Source organism: Suncus etruscus, chromosome 10, assembly GCF_024139225.1.
Source record: "Suncus etruscus isolate mSunEtr1 chromosome 10, mSunEtr1.pri.cur, whole genome shotgun sequence".
Taxonomy (NCBI): domain Eukaryota; kingdom Metazoa; phylum Chordata; class Mammalia; order Eulipotyphla; family Soricidae; genus Suncus; species Suncus etruscus.
In genome coordinates, this window is record NC_064857.1 from 7,409,543 (window position 1) to 7,423,472 (window position 13,930).

The following is a 13,930-nucleotide window of genomic DNA, read 5'->3' on the forward strand; positions in this document are numbered from 1 at the left end:
GACCATAGGAGAAGCTGGGGGGATCAAACCATGGTTTGTCTTAGGCTAGCACAGGCAAGCTAGATACCTTACCGCTTGTGCCACTGCTCCGGCACCATTTTTAATTTACTTTTTTAAGGGAAATGCATATGTCAACATAGTTGATTATAATACGTTTCTTTCCAGATAAGTGAAAGATCAGGAAACGGAAAGAAAAGGTTAAATTCATGTGTTAGAAAAGAGAAAAAAGAAATAAAATAAAACTCACTTGTGAAAATTATTGCATCACCAATGAAGTCATTAATACAATGGCAGAAGGTTTAGTAAGTTCTTGTGGTTATAATCAGTCTGTTAAATCGAGGTATTCCTTTAGGGATGACAGCATCTAACAAATAAAGTTGTCCAGAAATTCAAAGCTATACTGCTATGAATTTTAGGGGCATATACTCAGCTGAAAGGACTCCTGGAAGAAGGCCTGCTTTGAACATGGCTATTGAATTTATGGATGTGATTATAGCTGTCAGGATTTCTTGAAAGAAGTAAAGTACTGGGGAAAGTGTCCATATTTACTCCAATAAAAGTCGTGTGATATCACTTAAACACCCAACATACTTGAAGTGTGGTCAGATCAGCCTCCCCACAAAGAATCATAGAGGGTCAGTGATGAGGCAGACTAGTGGGCAAGCAGTGATGAAGCAGCAAGCATGTCTTCACAAGTAGTGAGTTGGCCCACCCTTCTCCCAAGATGGCCAACTTTGTGCTGCATGAGCCAGTGGAACCAAAATCTTTCACAGCTCAGTTTACATTGTATTTGAGAAAAGAATGAGTCTATAGAGTTGGCCTGGTTTGAGCATGATGACTATGTTTGTGGGCATGGAAGATAGTTGATTCAATAAATATACTTCTGATTATATGGAAATATGCCTTATGGTTCAACATGTGGAGAATATTCCATGTGCATTGGAGAAGAATGGTTATTCAACGCTTTGAGTCTGTGTTTGATCTGGCTATTCAATGTGTTTCTGAAGCCAGCAAAATATTGGATTCAACTTTCTGATTTATTTTGCTGCTCTGTATCTCTTAATTGGTGCATTTAGTCCACTGATATCAAGGGAGATCATTGTTATGGGATTTTATGCCATCATTTTTAGAAATTTGGTATGTTTAGGGGGTTCATTTTGCCTTAAAGTATACTCTTAAATTCTGCTTTTAAGGTAGTTTTAAGGCTGAAAAGTTCCTGAGCTATTGTTTTTTCTGTGAAACAGTATATCCTTCCTTCCAATATAAATGATAGTCTGGTTGTGTAAAGTATTCTTGATGAGTCATTCATTTCACTGAGTTTTCTCACTACTGCTTCAGGCCTGTAAAGTTGCTTGTGATAAATACACTGCAAATCTTAAGTATGGTTCTTTGTTATTTCTCTTTTTGATCTTGCTGCTTTCTGTAATCTATATCTATGGTTTTTATTTTTCTGTATAAGATTGCCTTGATTTGCCTTAATTTGAATCTGTTCTAGCTGCTAATCTTCAGACATCCAGGTTGTGTGTGCAAGCAATACTTAGCTCTGGAAACTTCTTTATAAGTGTTTTCTTCCGGTTCTCTGTTCCTCCCACTCTTAAGCCAACTTTTCCAAAGCTTAGTATAAGTTTCACAAGTCACAAAGTCAAAGTAGAGTTTTAGATCTGCTAAGTGGGATTTTATAAGTTGATTTTCTAAATCATTATCACCTTTATTATGCAAAAAATATGCTTGCAAATATGTATTATAGAAATATTTCCTGCATTGATTTTATAAGAAAAAAAGCACACAGGACTATTCTATTGTAGATAGAATTTTAAATATTATAAAAAATTATTCAATATAAGATCAGTCTCTTATGTCTGCTGGTTAGCAACATATCAAGTATATATTCTATAACAAATGCAAGTTATTAAAAAACATATATGACCTAGACTGTGGACTTTAGTTCTCTTTATTTGGATTTTCATTTGAAGTGGACTCATCTTAATTAATATTTATTATATAAGCTCTTACTATGGACTAATGCATTTGGTTTTTCAGAAATGTCCATTCAAATCTCCCCTATGCAAGATAAGTTCAAATGCCTCAGTAACTATCTCATTTTCCCTTTCAATTTAGTTACAAAAGATGAGCAATGTTTTTCACACAATGTTGAAAAAATTGCTTCCCAGCTGGGATACTGTCTTCTTCTAGTTTTTAACCAAAAAATATCAGATGAAGAATTTTTAAATGTTGGCACACCTTTAATTACTGTGCCTAGAATAAATGGCTGTTCTAAGATGGTTCAAGCATTATTTTCTATACACTGAATAGCTACAGTGTTGTTACTTATAATTCAAAGCTAGCTGGTATTTTCAAAAAAAAAAAAAGACATGTGGCATCCGGAAAATGTAATTAATTTGATGGTATAAGCTTTCATAAATTATCAAGTATTCCCAGTAGCAGCCATGAAAATCTTAGAGAGAACATGAGCTGCCTTTAAATTGCTTCATTTGCTCACAACCAGGATTATTTTAAGGTGGTTGAGTTGCTACTGGTATTAAAAGATGTGTGAATTATTAATAATGCTAATGGCTAACTCCACCTTTATATAAGGTGATAGAGATTTGGAGGCACACACAAGCCAGCATCAGTCTCGAGGCTGTCATTCTTCCTGCTAATGAACTGCAGCTTACAGAAATTAATTATGGGGGAAAGGTTGATGTTACCCCCACCACCACCACTAGGAATGAAGTCTCTGGGTTCCAAATCAAAGATTGCCGAGGAGGAAGTGCAGAGGCTGCACCTCCCAATACTCAGTTCATGTTGTGTTCTTTCTGCCAGGAGCAAGTGACATGCTTGACTGCACAGTGGGAGAAGAATAACTTAGGGAAGGAGTTTTTAATATTCACAATAAGTATAAAAAGCAACTCTAGCTAGACAAAGCAATCTGCTTGCTAGAACAAATCCCAGGGCCAGAGCAATGGATTCTGAGTCGGAGATCTGGGTGACCTAAAATTTTTCATTGCTTATGAACATAGTGTTTGCCAAATAAACAAGGTGATATGCGACCTTGCAAACTTTCTAGACATATTTATACATATATTCATAGGCATATTTGTAAATGTATACATGCACATAAAATCATGTGTGCATGTAAAGATAGATGAGTTGGGAGAGTGGCTTTTTTATTTTTTTGGTCGAGGGTGGAAGTGTCAGGGAGTAAATCCAGGGCCTCATATATACAGAAGTACTGTATCACACAGCTACATCAAAGGCCTTAACATAAGTTTTTGTTAAGTGCAACTATGAATAGTATAATTCTGCCATCTGAAATAATAAAAGAGCAATTATATTCTGCTAAATATTAAGGTAAGAACTTAAGAATGTCTTAAAGAATTGCCTCTTGACAATCAAAGGAAAATACACAAATAATGCAACCTCCTATTCAAAAACAGAATAGTTAGTCTTGAGAGAATGTTGTTACTTAATTTTTCATAATGAGGTAGTAAGACCTAACCTATTGTTTAGTCAATTTTATGAAAGATTTGAGTACCTACATAGATTTATAGAACTGTGTAGTTTGGAGGTAACTACTGTCATAATGATTCTTTTATTATGTAATAAGATGGTTGTAGAAGGGAAGAGAAATTAGAAGAAAAATTATTTTATACAACTAGAATAATTAAAATAATAAGTTTTATTTTTATTATTATTTAAATTTAAGTGAGAATAAATAAATCTACCTACATTAGAGTTTGCGGTAGAATCTGGAGACATTAGAGTTATATTAGCCATTTTCTCAACTGCACAATTGCCTACAACTGATTTTCAGGCAAATTTACAGAAATATTCTCATCTTCTTACTTGCTGGGAATAAAAAGAAATGATAAATGGGCTCTATGAATAACTTGACTTAATTTGAACTGGAACTTGGGAAAAACACTCATTTTAAGAGTTGGTTATTAACACTAACAGATCAGAGCCATAAAGGAGCTATAAGATTATTTCTTAAATACGAAGAAAAACATTTTCCTAATAATGTCATACACACAGGTTCAAGTATGTTATATAATTTGATTCTTCCATTTATGTATTTATGTAAACCATATTAGGATATATTAACTAAGAATTTTGACATTTATCAAAGAATTTTCACACATTGAATAAACAAAACACAAATTGTTCCACTATAAAACTGCCTATCTTCTGAAAAAACTTTAGGTTATATATTCTGACATTAGAGATGAAAACATACTGTTAACAAAATATAATTGCTATAATATTATGCACGATAATGGTAGTAATGACCCTATACAGCTCTGCTATCTTTAGTCATAAGAACTACAAAGTTAATGGCATTGTGTCCACTTACGGCTTTCTGGTACAGCTTACTCAGAGATCTACAGAAAATACAATGATTAGTTTATCTATCTCTCAATTTATCTACTTATCCTCTGTTTTGCATCATTTAATTATTATCTATTATCAATGTATTCATCTTTCCAATCTACTCATCTACCATCTATTTCCTAATTTTCATCAATGTAGAAGTATGGCACAAATCAAAAACTAGTCAATTTCTGATAAGAATTTCTAGCTCAGTATTTGCCAAAGTCCTTCCAGTCATATAAATACAAGAAAACATTTAAAAGTATTAAGGGACCAAAGCAGTGGCGCTGCAGTAGGGCTTTTGCCTTGCACATGGCTGACCTAGGACAGACTATGGTTTGATCCCTTAGCATCCCATATGGTCCCCCAAGCCAGGAGCAATTTCTGAGTGCATATCCAGGTGTAACCACTAAGCATCACTGGGTGTGGCACAAAAATAATATATATATTATTAAATTACTTATGTCATCTTAATGATCATCTTTCTGAAAAAAATTTCACTTAGAGGTCAACCTACAGATAAAGGGAAAGGTAACAAAAGTAGCATTTTAAGGAGAGTGAGAAATAAAATATATCTACATTCATATATTCATTTATTCATGAATTCTATTGAAGGAAATTAGAATCTCCTGCTATATTCATTCCCAGGATCATGACAAGTCTGAAATTGGCTAAAATATATAACCTCAATTACTAAATTTGGTGGAAAGAGGGTTGATTAATATACTGAAACAAAAATATTATAAAAATAACAAAACCATTAGAAAGGTTGATTGAGCTGCTCAATTTGATAAAATATGAAGATGTCACCATTGTTTTCTGTACTTCCAAAAAGTATAACTTCATTTTTACAGCTCTTTAAAAGAGGTATTTTTGGGCTTGTGCAGATGGAGAAGAATGAATGAATTCATCCGTCCATCTGGTAGAGAGAGTGTGAGTCAGAACCAGGAGTATAAATCATAAGCAAACCCTGGACTGGAATTGGGGAATATGTGTCCAAACTCCACATTCTGCAGATAAACACTAATGTTTTAAAAATCAATGCATCCAAGCCTGTAGTCTTTGTAAAAATTATCTTAAAATCTTGGTAGAGTTATTGTTTTAGTGAGGATGCCTGGGAAGAGTCTGGGATTTTATGCTTCTAATAAATTCTCAGGGGTCATTGCTGCTCTGTGGGGTACACTGAAAGTAATGAGTAACAAGATGACTTTTGCCAAGTCTGCCAGCATCTTAGCTGATACACCTGACTTTTCTCAGACATTCTGTTTATGCTAAGTGATATAATTTGTGATACTAAAACAGGCAATAGTTTGATTCTTACTTATTATTAATTATAGATATGCTTCATTCTGTCTAGATATGGAATATGGAATATGCATTTGATTATAAAAGGTGGATTCTGTGATAAACTTTCTGGATTCAATTGCAGTTTGCCACTTACTAATGGTGTGAACGTGGAAGGTTTTCTACCTTCTTTGTTGTTTAATTTCAACTGTAAGGTAATGATGGTAATATTTACCACATAGGGATCAGTTTTGTTTTGATATTACTAGATCATAAATTAGTGACAGTATCTGATTTAAAATGAGCACTTAAATAATTTTGGAGATGTTAAAAATAAAATAAAAAGTAGTAGAATAAGACAGATCAGTGGTTACAAAAAACTGAAACTAAGAACCAGAATGATAGTACAGCAGATAGGGTATTTGCCTTATAAGTCACCTACCTGACTTCAGTCTCTGGCACTCCATATGTTCTGCTAGGAATGATTCCTGAGTGCATCCCAAAGTAATATCAGGTGTGGCCCAAAACAAAACAAAACAAAAAAACACAATAATAATAAAGCCATACAGAACAGAGTCAGATTTAACAGCACCTATGTGATGCTAAAATTGATTTCAATAGTTGGTGATAGGACCATATTAAGAGGAGATGTATTTTTAAATCTCTTGGAAAATACTGAAAGTGATTTGTTCTTGATATTTGTAACACTAAGTGAAATAAAATTGAGTGTATTGTCAACTTGCTCTAGAATTGTAAGAAAAATTTTATGTGTCAAACACTGATTTTTCCTCAGATACTTACTATTCTACCTTTAATTTTCTAAAAGACCATGTAGAATTGGGTTGTGACCATCTTGTCATAGGTGAGATAACCAAGGCACACACACTACATGAAGATCCAGTGCCACCTATTAGCTACAATAGCAAGCACACCATTTAATTCAACTTGACTGACTAACAAACCATGGAAGTCATAGATTGTGAGCCCCGTGATGTTGAAAGAAAATAGTATGAGTTATAGTAAGCAAAGTGAAGCTCTATGTACCTAGAAATTACCCCTGTAATTCTCCTAAAATGATCACATATTGAAGTTCTATAACCCAACACTTCAAAAGTTGTGAGGAAATGAGAGAACATGTCAATTCTTACACATAAAAATCAAGTCATTTTTTTCCAACTGTCGAATGTTGGTATTTTTTTTCTGATTTAGGTATTTAGGAGAAGGAATATGAAAAAATAATATTTTCTTCAATCACTCTTTTACCTCCCAATTTTCCAACCCTCTTCAATATATATCACCATGATTCTTGTAACTTCATAGAAGTTCTGTTCTCACCTGAGACTATTTGCTTAGAATTCATTCTCTTATGTTACTATATATCAGTAAGTGTTCTAGATGAAAGAAAGGGTATATGCTGGAAACATCTCATAAAACTACTTAAAATTGTATTACAATTTTTCTTCTCTCCCAAGACAAACTTCAGAAAAAAGTAACCAGTCTTCATACTGAGAGATGTCATGATCCCTCTGTCAACATTATTATGTAACATCTTGATCTGCTAAAATATTCATATTGTCTAAAATGTATGTCTGGTACTTTTATATCTAAATGCTTTAGGAATTAAAAACCTATCCTTGAAACTTGTTGATAAACTATAGGAATATATGCATGTATTTTTGGCAATGTGCATTATTTGAATAAAAAGGATATTTTAATGTAATTATTTATGAACAATACAATACAGTATTATAAATATAGAAAATGTTGGGATGACAAAGTCCATGCAAAGCTTCATTAATACGTTTTCATCATAATTTCTGGTAGCCTTATAATAAATCAAAATTACAAGAAGCTTAAAAATATCAAATTCATGGGGCCAGAGAGATAGCACAGGGGTAGGGCATTTGCCTTGCACACAGCCAATCCAGGAAGGGTGCTGGTTCAAATTCCAACATCCCATATGGTCCCTAGTGCCTGCCATGAGCAATTTCTGAGTGTAGACCCAGGAGTAATGCCTGAGCATTGCTGCATGTGTCCCCAAAACATATATACATATAATTATTCGACATAATTTTACAGGATTTTATCATCTTTAAACTCCAATCTGAATCACTAAACTATCCCCAATTGCTCCTTTATCAGAAAAGACCAGTGATTTTATGTAAGGAAACCCTCAGTCCCACCACACTACCTGAATGTCATTACTTTGGATGAGGTACAGTGGGGGAAGTCACTTGCTGACTTGCCATTGTCTTCAGTCAGTGGTAATTCCCTGTTCCTAGTGCCTTCTCTTTTGAGATGCTATTAAATAAAAGAGCTTGAGAATGGAATGAAATTTAAATACACACATACATACAGACCCATCTTTTCTCCTTTAGCTACATGTAAACTTGACAGCGACTCTGATTCAATTTTATTCTTTTAGTTACATAGACAGTCCAGCTCATGATGGCTTATTAAATACAGGTGAGAGAACATAAGTGAAAGCATTTCAAATAGAAGCCAGATTCCTATTTTCTTATTAGCCCAATAATAAAATCAGCCTTCCTCCCCCAAAAGTGCATTGCTGCAGGTCATCCTAGGCGTCTGAAGCACCACCGAGTGACTAAAGATTTTCATTCTGATGGCTCAATGGTCATCACTTCTATTCCCAGGTGCAAGCATGGCAAGGTAGGAGAAGTGACTGAACTTCCTCTGCATTGATTTATATCTCCAGGAAGTGACTGTTTCCACAGGAAAGCAAGTGACACTAGCTTTTTGCTGCTCAGCAGAGGGTGTTGGCTTGATGCTGGAGACCTCTGTGACGCTGACAGGTGCAGCAGAAAGCTAAACAGCTTCTTCTACACTGGTTCAACTGATCATTCTTTAAATCCCCACGGTGCTGGCATCAGAAGGGCCCTGGGGACAAACAGAGGCCAGCTTTCTCACTTAGAGTTTCCCTTTCAGTGAGGCCTGACATTTTTAAGACTAAGCTGGCAAACACTCTATGATGACAGCCTCAGAGGAGCCTCAGATTAAGTAACCACCATAGCTGGAGTTTATAGAAGATCTTTCTTAGCACTTAACAAGTTATTTCATTTTATCTTGGGAGTCTCGCTTAGAAAGCAGATAGGAGTTCCCACTTCTGTTTCCCAGCTAAAGCAACAGAAATGTGGATACCAAATGTGCTTCTGCCTAAATAAGATTAAAAACTAGGTGTTGTGATTTTTCAGTTGAAGACTGTCTCACTGTAAGACTTAGAGATAAAAAAAATAGGACATTTCAAAACACAAGACAGATTTACAAAAAAAAAAGAAAAGAAACCAAATATAAATCAAAATGCAAAAAACAAATCAGGGCCCATTTTCTCTTCTCTTTAAATTGACATTCTAAGATTCAAGTATGGTTTATTCCTGATTTTTATCTTATTTTATTTTGTGCTTTTTACTATGAGTCAAATTTTTCAAAAAATATGATATTTTTAAAAGTTTTCATTGGGGCCAAAGTACAGTAGGCAGGACACTTTTCCTTTCATGTGTCTGACTCAGATTTTTTTACTGGATCAGATCAGATGTGATCATCCATACAGTTCCCCAAGCACCACCAGGGGTAATTCCTGAATGCAGAGCCAGGAAAATGCTCTGAACATCTCGTAAATGATTAAAAAAAAAGAAAATTGAGCAGTGAACCGTATTTAAAACACATAGTGACTAATGTAGTTTTTATTTTGTCATTTTACACAATGCTTCATTGATCTAAGGAGTGAAAGTCATCAAAATTATTCTCAGATTAAAAATCTATCACTTTTAAGACCAATTAAGAGTTTAATTTTCCACTGAATTATTCTACTTCTAGTATGGAAATAAGTGTAAGTCCAGAAACAAAGATAAAATAAAAAATATAAGGCATATATAGGATGAGTTTTCAACTATGTAGCTTCCTCGGGTACCAGTTTGGTCACCTCCGTGATCAATTGTATCTTTACAGCAGTATGAAGGATTCTCTTGTTACACAGATATTATGCATAATCTCAGAAAATTTTAAATAAAGGATCCATACTCTAACCATATAAACATCAGTCTTTGTCCTGCCATTATCTAGAGGAAAGATCTCACTTCCTCTCATGAATAAGAAAGATGTTTTGAACATTCTGAACATTTCTTTGTTGGAAAACTTGTAGGTATCTCACCTAATCTATTTTTAATAATATTTCTATTTCAAAATTGTGATTACAAACATGATTGTACTTGGGTTTCAGTCACAAAATATGCTTATATATGCTTCTCTCCATGGTCCTGAAAATGTAAGACCATCAACTATGAATATTTCTAGACTTCTCAACTATTTCTGATTTATCACTATCACTCCAGCACCATTACCACCTTGCACTTGACCTATTTAATCACTCTAAGTTTTGTAAGTATCATTAAAAGAGGGTAACTAATTCAAAATTTTACTCCAAAATAAATATTTTTAAACAAAAAATACTGTATGATTTTATTTTGCTTGGTGTAATGACCTGGTGTTTTTTTTTTTTTTTTTGGTTTTTGGGCCACACCCAGTAACGCTCAGGGGTTACTCCTGGCTATGTGCTCAGAAGTTGCTCCTGGCTTGGGGGACCATATGGGACACCGGGGGATCGAACCGCGGTCCGTCCAAGGTTAGCGCAGGCAAGGCAGGCACCTTACCTTTAGCACCACCGCCCGGCCCCATGACCTGGTGTTTTAATGGGAAATTTTATTCCTAAATATTACCTCCCTCCATATTAGTTAACTTTCTTTATAGGCACATAACACATACAGTGTCTTATGTAACTTTCTATAATCTCAGAGGACTTTTAAAAGCAACCACAAAAAATATTGACTTAAGAGATTTCTATTGACTTGAGTCCTTGAAAATTTGTTATGGGAAGAGTATCTTTGTAATGAATTGTGCTGAGTGTACTAAGAAAGCTGAATTTTACAAAATTGTTGATCACTTAGATACAGCAATGATTGCTGGAGGAGCATTTTAAGAAGAAGTGACATCCTCTGTAGCAATAAACTAAGCCTCAAGAAAAGTGTTAGTGCCATTTGAAAAAATAATAATAAAATAACAAAAATACTTATTCCTGATGACTCTCACAAAGCAACAAGAAGCAAAGCAACAATTTCAATCAAATCAGACTTCCCAGGAGTCCTCAAGCAATTCTTCATCCATTTCAAGAGATCAATATTTAATCTTGATTAATGGCAAGAAAACAAATATAGAAATTCTTTTCTCTTACCTATTTAGGAACTCAGTATAGGCCTTCACAGAAAAAATTAGGAAATAAAATGAAAAATCATTTCCCAACATGAAGAGAAAATAAGGCAGGGTGGGGAAAAACAGATTTTTTTTAGATCAAACAAATGAGCTTTACTGTGATCCAAGAACCAATTACTTTCAGTGATTTAAAAATACATGTCATCTTAATATGATTCTATTACCAACTATGGAAATGAATTTTAGTATCACATAGGTGCTATGAACAGAGTACCCAAAGGCAATGAAGGTGCTCCATGACTGTGCCAAATATTTCCTATGCCACATTTGCATAGAAAATAGTCTAGATGGGACCTCCCCAGCTCCCCAAAATACCAAAGCAATTTAGAATGAGAGTCCAAAACATACAAAAGTTTTATCTGCTTCAGGCAGAAAAATTGAAGCCAGTGGGTAATTTCACTTGTTGATGTTTTTCTTCTCAGGCTCCTTCACTTCTTCCCTATCTCCTGACTTAACTTCCTGACCTTAATCTTGTCTAGTAGGATAGCAAAATGTTTGTGCCTTGTGCCATATGTTCTGTAAAAAAAAATGTCCCTATGTAATTTATATGGTAGACCCCTCATGCTGCATTTTTCAAAACATTCCACTCTTGCATTTCCTCAAGCTTCAAGAAATCTACTGTGTTCCTACCCCCTTTTCCATGCATCATATCTGAAATGAATGCTTTCCTCAATTTTTATATGTTTGATTTTCTGTGAGTAATTCTGACTGACATGTGAATGACTTCAGATTGGACATTTCTTCTTTGAGAGACTCACAGGTCCATCGATCTTAGTATTCTTCAAAGTACAATGAAGTCATTTGGCTGGGAGAATAAAAGACTGCTCTTACTAATTCAAATAAGTGAAATTTTCCAAAAGGATGCAACAAGAAAACATCTGAAGATAAATGCTAAAGTGAAGTGAGTGACTAAGCATTTAACTAGAGAATTATACTTTCCCATAAATAAGACTATAATTCTGGATTGTTTGTTTATCTTGTTCAATCTAAGATGCTTTTTTTAATTAAATAATTTTATTTTGACCAAAGTGGATTACAACTCTTTCACAGTAATATTTTAGGTACATAGTGACATTGAATAGGGGCATTCCCACCACCAGCATTGTACTCCCTCCATCCCTGTTCCCAGCATGCATCCCATATCCTCTTCCTTTGTACCCCCAGGCTTCTAGTTGAAGTGGTCCCTCTCTGTCTTGATTGTTGTAGAAAGATGCTTTTATTATTTATTCTTGTATTTTAGTAGAACTACAAGTAACTACTGTCCTAGATATTGGTTTTTATTTTACTTTATTTTATTTTACTATCTTTTTTGGGGGGGTTTGGGAACCATATCCTAAAACACTCAAGACTTACTCCTGGTCTACCTACATTCAAGGATCACTCTTAATGGGTCATGGAAGAGAAAAAAAAAACACTGAGACTTCTAATTGAACCCTGCTCATTCATGAATAAGAACGGCATCTCCCCACCTTACACTCTTTCCTTTTAGGTGAATAATTAAATGCTCACTTTGCAGTGTACCCTAAAACGTTATATTGAAATATAACAGTAGGGTTGGTTAAATCATTAGAATAATTGTCTATTCAGAAAAAAAATTATTTCTGTGTATTCTAATCAGCCATCAAAGCAGATGTGAGCTTTTACTCTCACACTTTCTCAATGATTTCAAATGGCTGCAACTATTTTATGCAGTTTAAGGAGAAAGATATATTTATTTTCAAAAGTAAAGTAAACTTCTAAAATACATTATGTATACAAATATGTATATACAGGTAAATCTATAATATATTATAGGTTCTTTGTTACTCCAAAACAAGTACTAGAAAGTAGGAGTAGATTGCAAATACATGACTCTAATTAGAAATCAGTGAAGAAATGAGTTGACTCATCCATTGGATTGGTTTGTCACTAATGGCTATCATCTAATTAATATTTGAAACTTCACTACTCTATTATTTAATTATTTTTTATTTTGGTGCCATACCCGATGGTGTTTAGGGCTTACTACTGGTTCTGTATGCAGGAAAAACTCCTGGTGTTATAGCAAATGTTGTACTCGGGATCAAATGCAGGTCAGCCATGTGCAAGCACCCGACCTGATTTACTTACTGTGTTATCTTTTTAGTTGATATTACTGTTACTTGTGATTTTTACTATTGGCTCTCACTTTACTTAATCCATTGTCTTCTAAAATGCATTAAGTCAGTTTCCTCCCAGGAACATGTATATGTTTCAATGCTTAATTCAAATATTTGTTCAAATGTCACATCCGCAAATACTTTTCTATTCATAATCCTCTTCAATCAAAAAATAACTCCCTGCCACTTTCTAGTCCTTTACACTGCTTTATTTTTTTCTTGGTATTACAACAGGTCTTCAAATAATGTATTTTGTCATTTTTTTAATGTCGTTTTGTTGTGACATTGGTAAGAAAAGTAGCCTTGAGTACTTCACTCCTTGCTAGTTCATATGCTCTTGCGTAATTTGAAAAAAAAAAACTAGAAAATGGCTTTAATAGTATAGCTTTCTTTTTTCTTCCTTCTTTTTCCTTCCTTCCTCTATCTCATTTTTCTTTTATTTCTATTATTATTTTTTTACTTTCTTTCATTCTTAACAGACAGGAACATTTTATGTCACATGTTTCATAGTCAATATGTAGTGTCTTTATAATATATTTATTTAAGCATCATAATTACAAACATGTTTTTACTTGGGTTTCAGTTATAGAAAAGAATACCCCTTTTCACCAGTGCAACCTTCCCACCATAATTAGTTATGATTTTATATTGATTTTTTATTTTAATCATCATGAATTTTAGAGTTACTAAGTTATTCGGGCATGCAGTGTTCTGACACCAGTCTCTTCACCATTGTCACTTTCTTAAACCAACTTTTCCACTATTTGAAATAGATCTCATTTTTACTTTGTGCCATCATTAAGATATATTTGCCAGTGATTTTACTCCTTTTTTGTATTAAGCCATTTATTTTT

General features: G+C 34.0%; 1 protein-coding gene across 1 annotated transcript in view; it reads left to right on the plus strand.

The window, feature by feature from the left end:
• The first annotated feature begins 679 nt into the window (after window positions 1-679).
• The window catches only part of PIP4P2 (phosphatidylinositol-4,5-bisphosphate 4-phosphatase 2), a 523,645-nt gene continuing 510,394 nt past the window's right edge, over window positions 680-13,930 (plus strand). Inside the window, exon 1 of the mRNA XM_049782130.1 lies at window positions 680-685. The gene's annotated coding sequence lies outside the window, so the exon portion shown is untranslated. The remainder of the gene's footprint in view (window positions 686-13,930) is intronic.